The sequence below is a fragment of the Bactrocera oleae genome, chromosome 4 (assembly GCF_042242935.1).
Source record: "Bactrocera oleae isolate idBacOlea1 chromosome 4, idBacOlea1, whole genome shotgun sequence".
Classification (NCBI taxonomy): Eukaryota; Metazoa; Arthropoda; class Insecta; order Diptera; family Tephritidae; genus Bactrocera; species Bactrocera oleae.
The window spans coordinates 30816958-30836811 of record NC_091538.1 but is presented as its reverse complement, the minus strand read 5'-3'; the positions used below and the strand labels follow the sequence as shown (position 1 = coordinate 30836811).

The following is a 19854-nucleotide window of genomic DNA, read 5'->3' as shown; positions in this document are numbered from 1 at the left end:
ATGGATGACTGTATTTTAAAAGTGAACCCGTCATTAGAAGTGGGATCTGTATCAACTCCCACGTTTTCGAAACGACAGTGGCGTGTAATCTTCGAAAATCGAAATTTAATTGAGTTAGCAAAAACTATGCAGGCTACGACACGTGCATATAAACAAAATACTGCTGTCACCATGGCCCCTTTACGATGGCTGTCACGTTGCCTTAATTTAACCGCTAGGGATGGCAAAAAAAAGGTATTCCTCGATTAATGTATCAATCAAATGATTAATTGTATGAACAAAAAATTAATTTCAATTTCAATTGCAAGATATTAATCGATTAATGCCTTTTTATTATATCTTTTTTTGATGTTAAAATAATGAACTAAGTTCATTTAAAATTTTTGTATTGATTATAACCGCATATATTACATATTTCACTTGCAATAATTTTCAAGTACAACTGCAAAAACAGTAGTTTTGAAAGATTTTTGGTTGTTAAGCTGCTTGGGTTTTCCGAAGCTATTGCTCCAGCTCTAGAAAATAGACGATTCGCGGGATAAGGTAAAGTTTAGAATAAATAATCTCTATTTCTTCCCATGATTTTGAAGTGTTTCGTTTCAGATCTAAAACTTGGCAATTTGAATAAAAGCTGAAAAAATGAATCGTTATTCTGCCTCCGCCTTTTGCTATGAATAAGTATGAATATTTATGAAGAGCCATTAAGTCAAAATTATTTTCCAAAGATTTCTTTGATGTCTCACTTCCACTTTCAGTTTCGTCTGCATCCCCCATTTCATTTCTCAAAAATCTCATTGTTGAGGCAACAGCTTAAGGATCTGCAAAATGTATTTTTTTAAACCGTATGTCGAGTATAGTTGAAGCCGCTCCTAAAAATAAATGTTCAATAGTCTCAAATTCAGTAACATCTTTTTTGTGCTTAAACTTTATATGTAGAATCAAATTGATTGTGCTATTTGAATACTTGAGCTTTTTCGCACAAAGAGTGCATTTTACTAAATTTGCATCGTCGGATTTTGTGAAAAATTTCCAAATTATTCATTTACAGGAGCCATTTTGAACACGGGCGTTTAAACTTCCGAATTAATAAAGACAGTGACGTGCCTTTATTGAAATCAGTGCCGTCACTTTAAGAATTGACTGGGTTCTTTTGTTCATCGAGATTGAAGCGAGATGGTTGTAACACCTGAAGGGCAATATGAATTTCAGACAATGCTTTTTAATCTCAAAAACGCGCCGTCTGGGTTACTGTTGTACAGTATATGGGATATGAAATACGAGTGGGAGAACTAAGGTCAAATCCGCGTAAAATAGTTGCACTAGCTTTTTGCCTCCGCCGCAATCTATTACTGCTGTGAGACAATTCTTTGGTTTGGCTTCGAATTTCCGGAAATTTGTACCTAGGTTTTCTCAGATAATGGATCCTCTAAATTCTCTTACTCACTGAACTTGTGTGAAATGCAAAGCTATAAAAAGTTCGAGAGAAAATTATTGCCACTCTCACAAACGAGCCAGTTTTCGTAAATTTTGACCCACAATACCGAATCAAATTACAAACAGATGAGAGCTCCTGCGGTTATGGTGCTTTGCTCATGCATAAGTTGTCGAGTCTGTTTAGCATTTTGGCCATTATTTGCTTGGTCATAGGTATCGTGAAGGAAGGAAAGGAAGCACATGGCTCACGTTGACTTTTTGTCAATATGCATAATTCAATATACAAAGTTCCTAAAAAGGCGATTAAATCAGCGGAAATCTCATCAATCAGCAATTATATCCGGACTTAGTTGATATTGTAAACAAATTTAACTCTGATTAACTTGCAGGAAATTTGGCAAAAACCTACGAGTTGCGAAAGGGGGTTTTTTTCCGCAAAGTTCAAAGTTATAATAATATGTCCAAAAATTTGTTGACGATTCTATAACGTACAAAACTGTCAAAGGTTCTTCGGGAAAGGTTCAGGCAGAGCTCCATCATATTTCTAAAATAAATGTACCTTGGCATACTATAACAAAGTTAAGTGTGACCTCAAAGAGTATGTGATTGTTCAAGTGGACGTCTTTACGAAATTCGGTTACTTGTGCCATACTGAAAAGTGAGATACCGAGAGCTTCGTGAAAGCCATTAAGTCATCTGTTTCCTCGTTTGGGGTACCCACTCGTATCATAGCTGACCACAGTAGATATTTCACTTGCCCCAAATTCAGTTCATCACAAAAAATAAAGCTTCATCTAATGACTACCTGTGCGTGTCGCGCAAACGGTCAACCTGTTGCCTGCAGTTGTATCAAGCCACCGATCTTGGGAAGACGCTCTTGGCGAGGTACAGCTTGCTATAAATTGTACGATTAGTCGTGCCAATGACGCAAGTCCTCTAGAGCTGGCAAGGGGGCTCGTCCTCTAGGGTTGATACCTACACGCGAAACTGAGATCGATGTTATCATAGCTGACGTTAGAAATAGGACATATGAGACTATGGAAAATATGGCAGCATATTATAAAGCAAGTTTCGATAAAGGTAAAGCAACGATTGTGAGGTACAAAATTGGTCATTATGTGTTGTTGAAAAATAAAGAGAGCGTAATCACTATACGCTAAAGTCCTTGCATACTAACCGAATGTCCAAGTACTCACGATGAGTAATCCGTCAGATTTGATGATGGGTTTGAATGTACAAAGATGCAATAGTTTGAATTAAAATTAAAAGTCATTAAGTGGTGTTTGTGATAGATTAAAAGGTCAGTCATTGTTCAATTACGGAAGACACAGCACCACACTCAGGAATTCGTTGAAATATGCCACTTTGAGTGTGACGTCTCAATGTCAAGATAGACGATGGAGCGGACCTGTCATATGTATTATGCCAATATGAGATGTTATGTTATTAACAACCAAATTGCAAGTGTCACTTAATTCTACTCGACGAGGCGTAATATTCTAGCGTGCTAGTGAGCGTGATGAAATTTCCCTGATTGAAGTTTAAATTCTTGTGGTGAGTATCGGTAATGGTGATGTGATGCGTTTTGCCAAATTATATACCTGCAATTCTGAGCATAATGTTGTAGACTGTGTAACAAACGTTTTATTTTAAATATTTTGAAAACGGATAAATATGGATGGAAAATATTTATGTACAACGCGTAAATAAAGAACGAAACATTTGAGAATGTGTTGGCGGTCTCTTGTCGGCCGTGTGAAAGACCAACAGAAAAATTTTCGTTAATGACAAAAGTCTTCGTGTGTAAGCTCAGTCCTAAATAAGTAAGTACATAAAGAAAAAGGAAATATTTAATTTAATGGTATTTAGAGAAAACATAGTAATAAATGAACTATAAAAAAAGGAAACAAAAAATAAAAATGTTCAATCCAAAATCACAAGTGTTTTAAACAATGCAGCGAGGAGTTTTAGATAGACTAACTCACTCGAAAACAAATAGCTGGGAAAATGAAATGAATACAAGAAAAACAATGTGTTAACAGTTCGAAACGTTGCAAAATGTTTTAAGAAAATATTGTCTGACAAAAATTAAAAATTATTAATGTAAAATTCAATAATATCAATATAGCACTAATAGCAGTAATACTTAGCCCTCAAATAGTTCACACAATAGATTCAAGTATTAATATAATTTAAATTGAATAACATCGAAATATTTAAGTAAAAATTTTACAGAACTGAAAAATGTTAACTCTGCAACTCCAGATGTAATAGGATCTTGTGGGGTTCGGCATATGCTAAGGTGGCTAAAAGGCTGAAATCGGATCGTCGCTTGGCAGATAAGAGTTTAAAGCGGTGGCTAGAATGCTGGACAATAATTTGCATAGCACGCTAGCATACTTGAGTGGGCTAAGTGAGCGCTGAACTGCAGAGATGAACAGAAGATGTTTTGAATCGACAGAGGTCTCAGGAAGGAGAAGTCTTCTTCGGCAAAAAGCAACGGACAAAGCCGCAAAACTATTAGCGAAATCGCTCAATCGAACTTGGTGTGTTCGCCGTGTTTTTTTTATCCATATATAGGAGTTCTGAGCGTCACAACGAACAAGCGTCTTTAGCTGTCCAAGTGGAATAGTTACTGACCTCACGAAACTCAGCCTGTTTACCTAACCTAACCCTTTGGGATGTCAATAATAAAATATGTGAATATACATGCACATACTCTGGGCAGTAAAAGTCTGCTTAGAAGGTACCAACAAAAACAAATTCTTGGAAAAAATAAGTTTTTATACTTTGCATAAAATCCAATTTAATTAATAGCCGACAGTAACATATAAATCAAACGAAACATACGGACGAATGGAAAATCTATTAGAAAAAGTTTGCGTACAAGGTACATAAGTCGAATAAGATTATTCTTCCTACGAATTCTTCTTAAAATTCAACAGGTAGTCCGATATTCCCAACGTTTCAAAACTTCCGCTAAGGGTTTTGACATGGAATATACAAACTAAGTGGTTTCTGTCGAAGTAATGTGAGCCTATTCTTCGTGCAGCATATCCCTGAGCATATCCAGTAATTGTACGTTGGCGGAATTTACGCACCAGTGAATCTCATATGCGCTATTCAGTATTAAAATCTGGTGATTCTGGGGGTGTTTAAAGCTGCTGGGGAACGTTGTAGAGTAACTAAAGCTTAACTAAGTCTGCTGTAAGCTTCGGGTCGTTATCTTGTAGAAAATAGGAGTCACTTCCAAATTCTGCCTCTGTTTGCTTCTAATTTATTTTAAGATATTAAGGTATGCACATTTAACCATAGTAGACTCTATAAATTAGTTACTAGCTATGCACCCCGATATCATTGCTTCTTCACCACCGTACTTTTCAGTATGCATTAAAATTTCCTTATCGAGTGCCTTGCTCGTTTTTTGCCATAAAATCTTTCGACCTTTGATTCCAAAGACCCAAAACTTGTTTTCATCGGACAAAATAACCTTCTGCCGAAAATTCCCGAGGCTTGTTTAATTGCTCTTTCGCGAGAGCATTATGCAATTGCCTATTGATTGACGATATGAATGACTTCTATTGGCCCATTTTAATACCACCGGGACTCTGGTCCCCTCACTCTATTCGCTCCTCTCTGAACCACCTCGTACATCTGATGAACTTCATCAGTGAGACAAGTTTTATCCGTGCAACCTCCGAGACGTCATCAAGAAACCCACGACCGATGGCTACGATTATTTACCTATATAGTGCTGCGCAACCGCATAGAAGATGTTTAATGGTCTCCTCCTCTTCTACTTCCTGACAGCTTCTACAATAGTCGTTATTTGGCGTACCAAGTCTACTTACATGTCTGTTTATTAGACAGTGACCTGTTAGTAATCCTACTAGAGTTCTTATATCATTCCGCTTGAATTTTAACAGTCGGCATGCGTGGCTCATATTCTATTCATGCCACGTTTGCCTGCTAGTTGAGCAAGTCAGGGACTGATTCCACTGACACTCGGCTATGTTAATTAACTGTTTGTCGATTTAGTATCTACAAGTAGCCAGAGGCATATATATGTCCTCCTTACCAGGATCTAGTTGTAGGGTGGTGCCTGTTCTAGCTAGTTCATCTGCTACACAGTTCCCGGGGATGTCACTGTGTCCTGTGACCCATTGCAGGTTTACCGTGAAATTCGATAGCAGATTCGCTAGAAGATCATGGCATTATTTCACTGTCTTCGACGAAATCCTATGAGACATCAGAGATTTCAAAGTGATCACACTCCTTGTAATTTTTCCTGGGTTTAGTTTGCCCTTTATATGTATTTCTATTAGTCTCTCCAGTGTTTTTAAAAGAAATAATGATAGACTAATTGGTCTAAAATCCTTTGGACCAATGTGTAAGATTTTGCCAACCTTTGGTATATATATTACCTTGACTTCCCTACATATTGAGGGAATATAGTTTAATTACAGTGCCCCTTTAAGCATGGTTGTTAACCAGCTTATTGTATAGCTCATGGGCTGCTGTAACTGAGCCGAGAATTACTATCTGACACTATGTCTAACGGAGGGGACTCTGGGCCCACTTCACTCCCCAGTATATGCTCCCTGATGTGGTTCTCGGAACTGTCTGGGAAGTGAGTATCCATTAGTAGGCCTAGAGTCTCTTCACTGGATACCGTCCAGCTGTGGTTTGGCCTCTAAAGGTATCCGATGCAATGTTTCGACTGTATCATTATTTTTCTAAGTCGAGACGCTTCTGCCGCATTCTCGATGTCATTACAAAAAGATTTCCACGAATATCTTTTTGTATGACCGTAGGAGGTTATAATAGTTATCCCACTTTTCTTCTCTGCGGGATAATTTGGCAAAATTGAATTGCTTCCTGCAATCTTTCTGAATCTTCTTAAGTATGGGAGACTACCAAGGGGGCCTAATTCTTCCCCTACTGTTGGTTAATGGACAAGCCACCTCTAGTGCTTGACGACAAGAATCTGTGAACTGTTTAACGAGGATGTCTTGGTCCTCTTTGTTCTCTGGTTGAAATAGTGGAATCATAGGAATACGCTTTTTTAGCTCCTGCAGGTGCAGCTGCCAGTTCATTTTCCTATAATTCCTAAATTTCTCTTCCCTAACTAAATTCTCTTTAATTATACACTCAATGCAGCGGTAATCTGAGAAGGAATGTTCCTCCGCCACTTTTCGCTAACGGTTCTACGGATTCCTTTGTTAGAAGCAACAGCATCTGTATTGTAGCCTGTTTCGTCTCCACACCATCTCCATCCCGCAGTTGGAAAATTCGGGTTACAGGCTCTTTTGAGCTGCATTATCTGGTCCGGCTGCGATGGTGTAGCCGGGATCCATACCCTGATACCATCCGGCATCCGTACATGACGGGGGTGGACCTGAATTGCTTAGTAGCACTTCCAACTCCACATTTGTCAGTGCGGCTTGCACCCACTCCCATTAGGCTCTGGGGATTTTTCCTTCGGGATCACCCTCATCCAGCACCCCAATGACAATGCGGTTCCGGGCCACATCAGCAATAGATTTCGCGGGCGTCACGCCCTTTGTCTTCGGTCTCTTAGCTGACGGCTTGGCCTCTTCTGCTGACCTTTGTCTCTTAGCTGTCTCTACCGGTGCTTCCAGCTTGAAGTTAGGTAAGACAGCTCTCGCGCAATCAATGGATTCCTCGAGCTCTTTTGTGAGCTCCTCATTGGTTGGCGGTTGCAGCTCCACCTTCCTCAGCAGTTAGGCAGCGCTTCGCTTCTCTGCATACCTTGCCTTCGCTGGATCGTCGATCTTAAAGGTAGGCCTCTCTGACTGGCAGCATCACTTTTGGCATCTCCCACCTTCTTCTGCTTAACAGCCAAGCCTTGGCCACAGGGGTTGGTATAGGCTGCCTCCGGTGCTGTTGCTTCCCCGGTGCCAGTATTGGCTTCTGCACCTTTTGCCTTTGAGCCCCCAGCCAGGTTGATCATCGGCACGCGCATGACACCTTGATCCAACTTCTATCTGGATGCTGCACTATTGAAGAGTACCGAACACCCAGATAGGAAGCCTGGCCTTAGCTAGATACCTCACTACTGCAACAGGCGAACTGCTGCCTGCTCGTCCTTGCCTACGTCCTGAAACTGTGGTATCTATTCCCATCGTGGAGGGTTCAGCGTAGGATTTTTGCCAACCCACTTGACTTGACTTGACCATTCAACTTTTTTAAAATTTTGCGAATTGTATCAGTGCAGAGGAATTCCTTTAAGTTTTCTTAAAATTTTCAGCGATTTTGGTTGCAGCAAGTCGGGGGTTTTGCTTCCTATTTTCTGTCACATGGTTACGTATTACGCTATGCTAGTATTTTTGGCCGCCCTGGACGGGCCGAGATATAAAAAAGCTGGTATGTTCATAATTTTTTATTATTGTTTTTATAGAAGAATGTGTTCTCTTTCGACTGACTTCACCGTATGTTTTACATTCTTCTAAAAGTTTAACCATTATTTACTTGTACGCAGACTTTTTCTGCGCTGCCAAACTACCATTTTTTGTAAATTTGTCTATAAAACTATGGTGTCAGATTTTCATTGCTTTAAATGCTATGGGATTATGCAATAGACTAGTACTATAGCACTTTATATGATTATGCTCTAAAATTTTTTATATAAAGTTATTTTTAACAAAATAAAATTAGATATTAGCGTGTACGCAGACTTTTTTAACAATTATCATTAAAATAAAATAATAATTATTGTTTTACATATTTAGTTTAAAAGAAATGAATTGCACTTTGCAATTTTCACAACAAAACAAAAAACAGTGTTTAATGTTTCTTATCTTTCCTGGCGTAATGCGACGATTTTTGTAGACATGGTTGGAAAGATAAGGTAAATGTATAGTTTAGGTCCCCCAACTAAGGAGGCCTCAAAAATTAAATTTTTTTAAAATCGTTTCCGCTCACGGATTTGTATTATTCGCGTCAAAATAAGACAGACAAGATAATTATTATTGTATAGAAATACCAGGAACAAGGGTATCTTATGGTTGTTGAAATTTAGTCACAGCTGTGATCAACTAATCGAAACAGGTTTTTTCCGGCACATAGATTTTAAAAAAAGGCATGTAATATATAAAAAATTTTGTGGGAAGAATTAAAAACGTTCAAAACAAAAGATTATTTCATATGTATTGATTTTCGTCAAAACGGTTTTTTTCATGGTTGCAATTGCGCTCGGTTTCAAATGAGTATTTATAATAACTTCGAGGGCACGATTACGGTTTCTTTGTCGCCGCGATCTGATAGTATGGACGGATAAAAGAGGTGTTCGACGTGAAAGAACATGTACAAACTATAGTCTGAGGCGGGTATATAAGCACACATTTTTTAATCCTGACGACCATCTCTATCCGTTCATACCATCAGATCGGGGCGATAAAGAAATCGTAATTTTGTTACTTCGAAAATTTTAATATTATCTAATTGTATGTAATATGCACATATATATTTGATATGTAAGGAATAAAACTAACTAACGAAAAATAATTTTATGTACTACGTACAGAAGAAGAACTTGAGAATGTGATATGAAAATGAATGCAGGAAATTGACAGACTCGAATTGTGTTCATTAATGCTATACACTTATATTTATTTCGAATTCTACGCACCTAACGCTTTACTACTTATTATTCGAGCTCACTACTGCTTCCTTATATCTGATAACACGGCAACCTTTGTATAAATCTACAAGTAACCAATCCTAAGATTTTCACTAATACACACGCAAATGGGTACGGGCTGCCTACTTACTCTACTTTTACACACAGATTCTTTTGTAACCCAAACCGGTTTATTGTGGGCGAGGGGACGACGAGGAAAGACGGAGGGACCGTGCCACTCCTGTTCGGGTGACACGCTTTGTGTTCTTGTTCGTAATATATATTATAGCTCGCTACTACCCTTTTCAGCATTCCTTTTCACTTTCAAATTCTTTGAATGGTTGCAAGAGCGCTCGGTTTCAAATAAATTCGTTCACAAATTTGAATTCGGTTATCTATTTTTTGTATGTAATATGCAAATATGTATCCATAGAATAATAGAAATATTTTGTAAAATTGTGAATAAGGAGAAAATTAAGATATAGATTATGGAGTAAGGAAATTATGAATTTTTAATAATTAAAGATTAAGAAATTCCTATTATAAATTTGGCCTTGAAAATATTAGTAGCGGATATTCAAAACATTCTGGTGGATTAGGGAATTACCGTCTTAAGTATTTCTTTGAAACTATCAAGCGGGTAGGTATTATGCATATTGTTCTACCATATTCATGGTAATTCATTGCAAGCAAAATGTGTAACCAACATCTCAACATACAAATGAAATGCAACACGCTCTAAGTGTTGCGCAGTCGAACCTCACAAATATTTACGAAAATTTTGTGAAAAGAAATGCAGAAAAACTAGACTCGAGTTGCTGGACTCTTTTCGACCGTGTGAATGTACAGAGCGACACCAAAAGAGAATTTAAAAAATAGGAGGGTCAAAGGAGTCCCAATGTAAAAGCCGTCTATTGTGACGAACACGGATGATAGAACAAAATCGAATCAACGATAAACTGCCTGAAGCAACTAGGTAGCGAATTCGTAGTTGCCAGAAGCAACTAGTTAGCGAATTCGTAGTTGCCAGAATGTTCTAGAATCAATATTTTGTTACAGATTTACTATATAAGGGCTGCCAGATTGTACAGCAAAGACAGTTATAGTTAGAGTGTTGTCGTGATAAGAAGAATTGAGACATAAGCAAGAAGTTGTAAGCTCGAATAACGAGCAATAAGTGTTAAGTTGAATTAGAAATAAAGATAAGTGTGTAGCCATTAAATTGGGACTTTAATTTAACAATCCAGTGATCGACCTCAAGAGTGAGTTACAAGGAAGACGAATTATCGAGAAATCCGTTACAATTGGTGTCAGAAGTGGGATTGTCAAATAAATTCCCAAAGAGAGAATTGTTTGAAAATGGCCAAGTTTAACGATCTGAAGATTTCACAACTGAAAAAGATGATGGAGCTACGGGGTTTGGCGACAAATGGATTAAAAACTGAATTACAATCACGGTTGAGAGAGGCCATGGAGGCGGAAAACACTAATGTGGAGGAATATGTCTTTCACATGGAATTAGAAGAAGAGACAACAAAGATAGATGAAAAGGAAGAGGCTCAATGCACGTCAAAGATTGTGGACATAAACATGGTTTTTGCCGCAAATATCGACACTATTTAAAGAACAGGATACACGTATGTCTGAAATGGAAACGCGATTGTCAACGCATTTGGAAGAGCAGTTCGCAGCGCAAGATGCACGTTTTTCACCACAGAGCTCGACGTGCATATGTCAGCGCAGGTATCCTCACAGTTGGAAGAGGAGGAAGCATATGAACCAGGATCTTCACAGCATGAAGAGCAAGAAGCTTGTATACCAGCAAAAGTGTCCTCACAGTCGGAAGAGGAGGAAGCGTGTGTACCAGTACGGGGTCCTCACGGTCGAAAGAGCTGGAACTGCGTATGTCAGGGCAGGTGTTCTCACAGCTGGAAGAGGAAGAAGCGTGTGAACCAGTAAAAGGTTCCTCACAGTTAGAAGAGCAAGAAGCTTGGATACCAGCACAAGTGTCCTTACAGTTAGAAGAGCAGGAAGCGTGTATACCATCACAGGTGGAAGATCAGCATAAAATTGAACCTGAAACGGATGACTCTGTGCAAGAAGATCCAAAATTGGAAGGTGGTGGAGTTGAACCAATGAACAACGATTGGAGAAATAACTACAGGAAGACCAGTCACAAAATCATATTGGGCAGAACGGAGCAGTTTAAAGTTAGTGTATGGCTGCTTGCATCGAGTATGGAAAAGCGAAAATGGGCAAACCTTCCGAGTACTTATGGTTGTTCCAAGGGTTGGAATTCCTGATGTTCTTAACGTGCAGTACAAATGTCCAAGAGGAGGGCACTTGAGAGACATGAAATCCTTGGAGAATTTGAAGCAAAGGTTTTATTGGACTGGTTGTCAATCAGCTATAGAAAGGATTGCGAAACATGCTGAGAACATTGTAGCTAAAGGATCAAGGTCCAGGAGTCATGGGCAGATGAAACAGCACAATTCGCGTGCGCCAGTTGAGAAAATACTAGTTCTAGTTAGAGTGTTGTCGTGATAAGAGCAATTAAGCTATAAGCAAGAAGTTGTAAGCTCGAATAACGAGCAATAAGTGTTAAGTTGTTGGAATTAAGATATGTATATAGCCATTAAATTGGGACTTTAATTTAACAATCCAGTGATCGAGCTCAAGAGTGAGTTATTGGATTGATAAATTAAAGTCCCAATTTAATGTTATACACTTATCTATATTTCCAATTCCAACAACTTAACACTTATTGCTCGTTATTCGAGTTTACAACTTACTGCTTATAGCTTAATTGCTTTTTACACGGCAACACTCTAATTAGAACTGTGTCTGCTGCACAATCCGGCAGCCCTTATATAGTAAAATTTTAACAAAAGTCCGCTACTAGAACAGGGGAAACTTTAGTATGCGATCGGACGCCTTCGGGGTTAAGAGGGGTATGGTTGGATAGAGGAGATTCTCCAGATCACGAATATATATACTTATTGCCGCCGGAAACTTAGAATCTCCTCTATGGCATCATCTGCATTGGCGGCCTTCGGCCACGTTTTAAAAAAATATTCCATGGCTGATCCAACACCGGGGTGGTCGTTATTTCTTTCGCGTTAAACTTCTTTCTGCATTGACCGATCCAACACCGGGATGGTCGTTTTTCCTTTCGCGTCCTATTTCTTTCTGCATTGGCGGCCTTCGCCCGCGCTTCAAAAAAATAACACTGGCCAATCCAATACCACGGTTGAGAGAATGGAACGATTAAATCTATGGTTCATGTATATTCCTCTATGATTCATATTAATTCGTTTGCAAAATAGAAATATATATATATATAAATAAGTAAGGAAGGGCTTAGTTCGAATGTAACCGAACATTTTATACTCTCGCAAAGTCAAATGGTATATTCGGTTGAGATTTCTTTGTGGATTGACCGATATTTTCGGTAGAAGGTCAACTATAGGCACTGGGGTCCACATATTTAGTACTTAGGGGCTTGAACAGTTTTGGTTCGATTTAGACAATTTTTGGTCACAAGGTGGCACACTTTAAACGAATTATTCACGCAAAGTTTTACCCCGATATATTCATTGTTGCTTGATATGCATAGTGGAAAGTGAAAGAATCAGATGGAAGTGAAAATGGTGTTATATGGGAAATAGGCGTGGTTGTAGTCCGATTTATACACTATAACATAAAAATATGAAAGGAACGTTATGCGTTCAAATCGGTTAAGCAGATACAGGAAGACCAGTCACAAAATCATATTGGGCAGAACGGAGCAGTTTAAAGTTAGTGTATGGCTGCTTGCATCGAGTATGGATAAGCGAAAATGGGCAAACATTCCGAGTACTTATGGTTATTCCAAGGGTTGGAATTCCTGATGTTCTTAACGTGCAGTACAAATGTCCAAGAGGAGGGCACTTGAGAGACATGAAATCCTTGGAGAATTTGAAGCAAAGGTTTTATTGGACTGGTTGTCAATCAGCTATAGAAAGGATAGCGAAATATGCTGAGAACATTGTAGCTAGGTTAGGTTAGGTTAGGTTAGGTTAGAGGGTCGATCCTAAGAAGGATCACACTTGGACAGCTTAAACGCCGGTCCGTTGTGGTACCCAAAACTCCTATGAGCCGGATCAATAGACCCTTACATGTCGACAAAGCGCTTTGTGCCTATGACAAACTTGTTGAGACGGCCAATATCTGTTTCGGCCAGATCTTCTGGTCCGCCAAAAGTATGATTGCCGAGATGTTTCAATCTCAGCCTAGCAAAAGCCGGACAATGGAGGAGAAAGTGCCGGGATGTTTCCACTTCACCCTCCTCCATACAGCTTTGACAACTGCCATCGGGTAGTATTCTAAGCCGCACCGCATGAGTTCCCATTGGACAGTGCCCAGTGAGAACTCCTACCAAGGTGAACTTTGTTCAAGGCGAGAAGATCCCTCGACCTCCTGCGATCCACTCTCGGCCAGAAGGATCGCGCAGTCGCGCAGGAGCTGGTCGTCGACCAGCGTCTGCTGAGCGCATGTGAGGTCCATTGGTCCAGAGCCAGAATGCAAGACGTTAGTTGAGAACCATCTCGATTCCATTCCGATGTGAGCGGGGCAAGGGTGCCCCCCCAGGCCAGCTCATCGGTCTTGCAATTCCCAGCGATTCCGCTATGACCAGGCACCCAAACGAGCCTGATATTGAAGTAGCCTGATGCTAATTCTAACGAGGACAGACACTCCTTGACTAGCTTTGAATGCACGGTTCGCGCACTCAGGGCTTGTATTGCCGCTCTGCTGTCGGAGTGAATGCTCACCTCTCTAAACGCAGCTACACTACGTAACAGTACTTCTACCGCCACCTTGATCGCGGCCACTTCCGCCTGAAAAACGCTACAATGGTCCGGTAGCCTGAAGCAAAGATTGACGGAGAGCTCTTTACAGAAAACCCCCCCTCCAACTTTCCCTCCTAGCTTCGACCCATCCGTGAAAAAGCTCACCGCGCCTCTTCTCCAGCGGCTTCTTCCCCTCCACATCTCCCTCGTCGGGATATGAGAAAGAGCCGCCTCGAGAGGCCGCTGAGACGCAGTGATCCAAATTTTCAGGAATGCAGTTGAAGAAGGAGAGAATTGCGGCGTGTCCTTGTTCGGACCTCTTCACAAGCCCAGCTTCTCTGAGCCTAATAGCACACCTCGCAGCAATGCACCTACCGGCAATGTCCACGGGTGCTATATTTAATATAGCGTTGAGAGCTATCGTTGGTGTGGTTCGCAGTGCACCGGAGATTCCGATGAGCGCCGCTCTTTGGACTCGCTCAAGCTTTTTAGCCAGAGTAGTCTTTTCGAGCGCCTTCCACCAGACGAACACACCATAGAACAGTATTGGCTTAACTACGGTTTCGTAGAGCCAGAACACCACCTTTGGTGAGAGTCCCCACCTTTTCCCTATAGCTCCCTTGCAGCAATATAAGGCGACCGATGCCTTCTTGACTCTCTCCTCGATGTTCGGCCTCCAAGAAAGCTTCCTATCAAAGATGAGCCCTAGGTATTTCACCTTATCAACTGGTTGAAGACGTGAACCCCCGAAGGAGGGGAGAGGCACATTTGGGATCTTATACCTCCTAGTGAATAAAACCATTTCGGTTTTACTTGGGTTGACGGCTAGGCCGCTTCTGTTTGCCCAGTTGGATACCACGTTTAGGTACCCTTCGGTGAGCTCATAGACGGTATTCAGGAATTTACCTTTAACCATAAGAACTACATCATCAGCATAGGCTATCACCCGACAGCCTTGCTCCTCGAGTTCTATAAGTAGGTCGTTTACCACCAAGATCCAGAGCAGAGGGGAGAGTACTCCTCCTTTCATTGTAGCTAAAGGATCAAGGTCCAGGAGTCATGGGCAGATGAAACAGCACAATTCGCGTGCGCCAGTTGAAAAAATAGGCGTGTATGAAGATGGTCCATTCCCCACCAATAAATTAGAAAATAGTCATGTTTTGGTAGTCAAGGACCATTTCAACGAATGGCCACAAGTATAGAGACAGAATGTTTTAGAGACGAAGTTTTTTAAAGTTCTACTACATACAACAGATATTAACAAAAGGGCTTGTTGAAATGGTAGTCATAGAAGATTCGCCACTTGAGTTTTTAGAAGGTGAAAAAAGTTAATAAATTACAGTGGATTTTGTTGCCCTGGATAAAAAGATCGACTTTGAATATATTTGTGCCCATAGATCATGAAACTTTCAATGGTTTTGTAGCTCGCGTTTATTTTTATATCTGTATTTCAACTTTACACTACAAATATCAGAAAACTTGTAATCATATAACAGTAATTTTGGCTGTGTGTCAAACGTTAAAAAATATTCAGACAGATGGATTTTGACATTTTTCGTGGTATGTTATGTTTTAAATTCAAACTAAAATGAAGATGATGGAATTAAGTAAAAAATAATATATTTGTTTTTTGTTAACTGATGATGTAAATATATATATTTCAGTGAGTGTGTGCGTGTGTGTGTACCGAATGTCAGTAGCGTAGTAGTAGCCTAGCATGTTGTCTAAATATCTCAATGCATGACATAATTTTAAATTATTGCATTTTTTCTAGTTTCATTAATATTGTATTTAGCAGAGCAATGTATTTGCTTTTCTTTAACGACTATATGTAATTTAAGTTAATTACCAAGAGGAAAATTCAAAGACGCAATTGCGTTTGAACGTCAAATGTCAAAATTTTACTTTCCATTTGGCAGAGCAAAGGTAAAATTTGTTTACACCATTGAAATTACTTTTTTGTTCTTGCAATTAATTATTTGATACTGTGACGAACACGGATGGAAATTCTAAGTTCGGGTGTAACCTCGCAACTTGCCAGGATCAAAGCCCGAGAAATTACTTCAGGTGTTGGGAAGATTTTATATTGAAGGAAGAACTGATCCGATTCAGCCCATTTCTGATACAAAGACATACTATTATCGGGAGTTTCATTTAGTTTTTTTATTATATGAATTTTCATTATATTATATATCTTAGACATTGACCATGACTTAGGGGAGGGCACAATAGACCGTAGGTCGCGGTGCATACCTCAAAATTAATTAGACATTGACCAATATTTTCAGTAAAAGGTCAACTAAATCAGAGATAAAATTTAATATTTATGCTGTGCTTGATTTGTCGCGCTATTAGTAGTTTTTAACAGGACCACGCCCACTTTTAAAAAAAATTTTAACTGAAGATGCCCCTCCGTAATATGATCCTGCATACCAAGAAACAGTATTTTATCTTATTGTGGAGCTTAGTTATGGCAATTTATTTGTTTTTTATTAATGGCGTTTTGTGGGCGTGGCAGTGTTCAGATTACGCTCATCTGCAATACCAACCGTCTACGGTACCAAAAAACCTGTGTACCAAGTTTCATAAAGATATCTAAATTTTTACTCAAGTTACAGCTTGCAAGGACGGACGGACGGACAGACAGTTACCCGGATTTCAACTCGTCTCTTCATCCGGATCATTTATATATATATAATCCTACATCTAACTCGATTAGTTTTAGGTGATACAAACAACCGTTAGGTTAACAAAACTATTATTCTCTGTAGCGACAGGTTGCAAGAGTATAAAACAAAACAGAAAACATCTTGAAGTGAGATATGCATTAGTATGAATGTGATATTAATTCTACCAAAGTGGCTAAATTTTATATTATAAGCTTGTGTGGAAAACGTCAACTCCGGAGACAGAATTAATTATATGAAGATGTGAGGTTTAGACCAAGGTATAAACTATTTTTATTCTAATTCAGCGTCAAACCACATAATTTTTAAGAAAACTTTAAATTCATTAAAATATCACCTTTTGATCAACCGGAACCGTTTAAAGTCAGGTGGAAAGACGGAAATCGTATATATATTGGGGATAAAGGCAGATATTAATTTTGACATTGATCAGCTATACCCGATCTTAAAGAAAACATATTCAAGCAAATTTTACATAAAAAAAAATGTTAATACTCACTGACCGACATATTCGGCATAAAACTGGTTAGAATATCTCGATCACTGGATTGTTAAATTAAAGTCCCAATTTAATGCTATACACTTATCTTTATTTCCAATTCCAACAACTTAACACTTATTGCTCGATATTCGAGTTCACAACTTATTGCTTATAGCTTAATTCCTCTTTACACGGCAACACTCTAATTAGAACTGTGTCTGCTGCACAATCCGGCAGCCCTTATATAGTAAATTTTTAACAAAAGTTCGCTACTAGAACATTCTGGCAACTACGAATTCGCTGTCTAGTTGCTTCTGGCAGTTTATCGACAATTCTGATTTGTTCTGGTACTCGTGTTCGCCACACTGCCCTCTACCTAAGTCTGATCGCCCCGATTAGACATATTTGCGGTACCAAACGCTGCAAGCCGTTCCAGATGAACCACCTTCATTTTATTCCTTGGTCTTCCAATGGTCTGTATGCGATACTCTACATCATTGAGTCGTTTAATAACCTGGTATGGTCCTTCCCAATTACACTGTAATTTGGGAGACAGCCCTTTCTATCGTTGTGGGTTATATAACAATACCCAATCGCCTTCAATAAAACCCTCAGAGTTTATTGCCTTGTCGTATTTTGCTTTCATCTTATCGCTCATAATTTTGGTGCGCTGTCTCCCCATAGCATGTATATCCCTCATCTTGTCTTCTAGGATGCTATTGAATTCCTTAATATTCCTTTCTCTGTTGGCGTTTATTCCAAATTTTAAATCAATCGGTAGTCGAAGATCATTACCAAAAATTACCCTTGCTGGAGTCTGCCCCGTTGTTTCATGTACAGCAGACCGATAAGCCATCAGGAACAAGAATATATGGGTATCCCAATCTTTCTGATACTTGTCCACATCTTTCCTCAAATGTTCTTCCAAAGTTCGATTGAATCGTTCTACTATGCCATCGGACTGCGGATGGAGTGCAGTTGTACGGGTTTTCCGGATACCCAGCTTCTGGCATATCACCTATATTAGAGCTGATTCAAAATTTCTTCCTTGGTCAGAATGTAATTCTATTGGAACACCACATCTCGATACCCAATTGTTGATGAATACATCCGCTACTGTTCCTGCCTCTTGGTTAGGAATTGCGTATACCTCTGGCATTTGCTGAAATAGTCCATGACTACAAAAACATATCTGTTTGCTAATTTACTAATAGGAAATGGACCAGCTACATCCATGGCCACTCGCTCAAACGGCGCACTTGAATAGTACTTCTTCATCTGACCATGACTTCTGGACCGCGGCCCTTTAGCAACAATGCACTCGACACAATTGGCGATCCTCTCCGTAACTGATTGACGACAACCAACCCAATAAAATCTTTGTTTTAATTTCTCCAATGTTTTATTGATACCCATGTGTCCTCCACTTGGACCGTTGTGCAGCTCGTTGAGAACTTTAGGAATTCTTACTTTTGGAGTAATCATCAGAGCACGTGAACTTTGCCCATCTTCACTTTCCCATACGCGTTGCAAGCAGCCAGACACTAACTTTAAACTATTCCATTGTGCCCAATAAGCCTTTGCGACTGGGCTTTCTGCAGCTATTTCTTCTCTCGTTGGACGTTTATTCATCTCCAATCCGTGTATTACACTTTTTAAATCTGGATCCTCTTGCTGACATTTCCGTAGCTCCTCGGGATTCCAGTCTGATGTTATAGTCATTAATCGGACATCTATAATGTCTTTTTTTGGCCTCAGCTTTCGAGCAATGTCTGCATTCCAAATTACATGGACGGCTGGACATGTCATCAGAATTTTCATGACTGCTACCTTTGCGCGTTCTACAGAAAAGTCGTAACTTTGGAGTCTCTCAATGCACCGTGCCAACTGTCGTTCTGGGTTTCTGAATTGTAGAAGCCATTTTAATGCTGCATGATCTGTCCTCACCCGAAATCGCAACCACTTTCTCATGCCCATCAATGGCTTGTGATAGAACGCCTCCTACTGCAAATCCACTAACATCCGTATCCAAAATAAACATTGATCCTGGGACCGGGTATGCCAACATTGGCGCAGTACTTAACCGTTTCTTCAGAGTTTGGAAAGCCACTTCCTGTTTTTTATTCCATTCAAAAACTCGGTACTTTGAAATGAGTTCATGGAGGCTACTAGCTACGCTGGTAAAATTTGGAACGTCTATAATAAGTACATAGTCCTAAGAAACTCCGCAATTCATGTAAATTTTTAGGAGTGGGCCAATCTCTTACTGTCTCGATCTTTTCATTAGCTGTGCAAATGCCCTCCGTTGTCACTTTGTGTCCTAAGTAGCTTACTTCCTGTTTGAAAAGGTAACACTTTTTCGGACTCAGCTTTAGACCAGCACTAGCTATCCGTTGGAAAACCTCGGCCAAATTCTTAAGGTGTTCATCGAAGCTTTTACCCAACACGAGGATATCGTCGAGGTATACGAAACAGGTATTCCAGTGCAATCGTTCTAATACCTGGACTATAAGTCTCTCAAAGGTAACAGGAGTATTACATAATCCAAAGGGCATACGGTAAATTGCCATAGACCATCTTCAACGCCGAAAGCTACCGTTTCTTTGTCTTGTTGATTTACCTCCACTTGCCAGTAATCACTTTTGTTGAGAACAATTTAGTGCCTGATAATAAGGCATCGATTCTAGCTAGTGAATAACTATATCTCTTCATTACATAATTTAACGTTCTCTGATCCACACCGAGCCTCATGTTGCCATCTTTCTTCTTCACAAGTACTAC

The 19854-nt window shown here is 39.6% G+C and overlaps 2 long non-coding RNA genes across 2 annotated transcripts; one reads left to right on the top strand and one right to left on the bottom strand.

The window, feature by feature from the left end:
- Nucleotides 1–310: 310 nt before the first annotated feature.
- LOC106622053 (uncharacterized) lies at nt 311–901 on the top strand. Its single transcript, XR_001330936.3, has 3 exons — nt 311–543; nt 604–678; nt 756–901. It is a non-coding gene; the product is annotated as an uncharacterized lncRNA (long non-coding RNA).
- Nucleotides 374–1713, bottom strand: LOC138857144 (uncharacterized). The gene is made up of 2 exons (XR_011396146.1): nt 965–1713; nt 374–869 (listed from the first exon to the last, which is right to left on the bottom strand). It is a non-coding gene; the product is annotated as an uncharacterized lncRNA (long non-coding RNA).
- Between the last annotated feature and the right edge of the window lie 18141 nt (nt 1714–19854).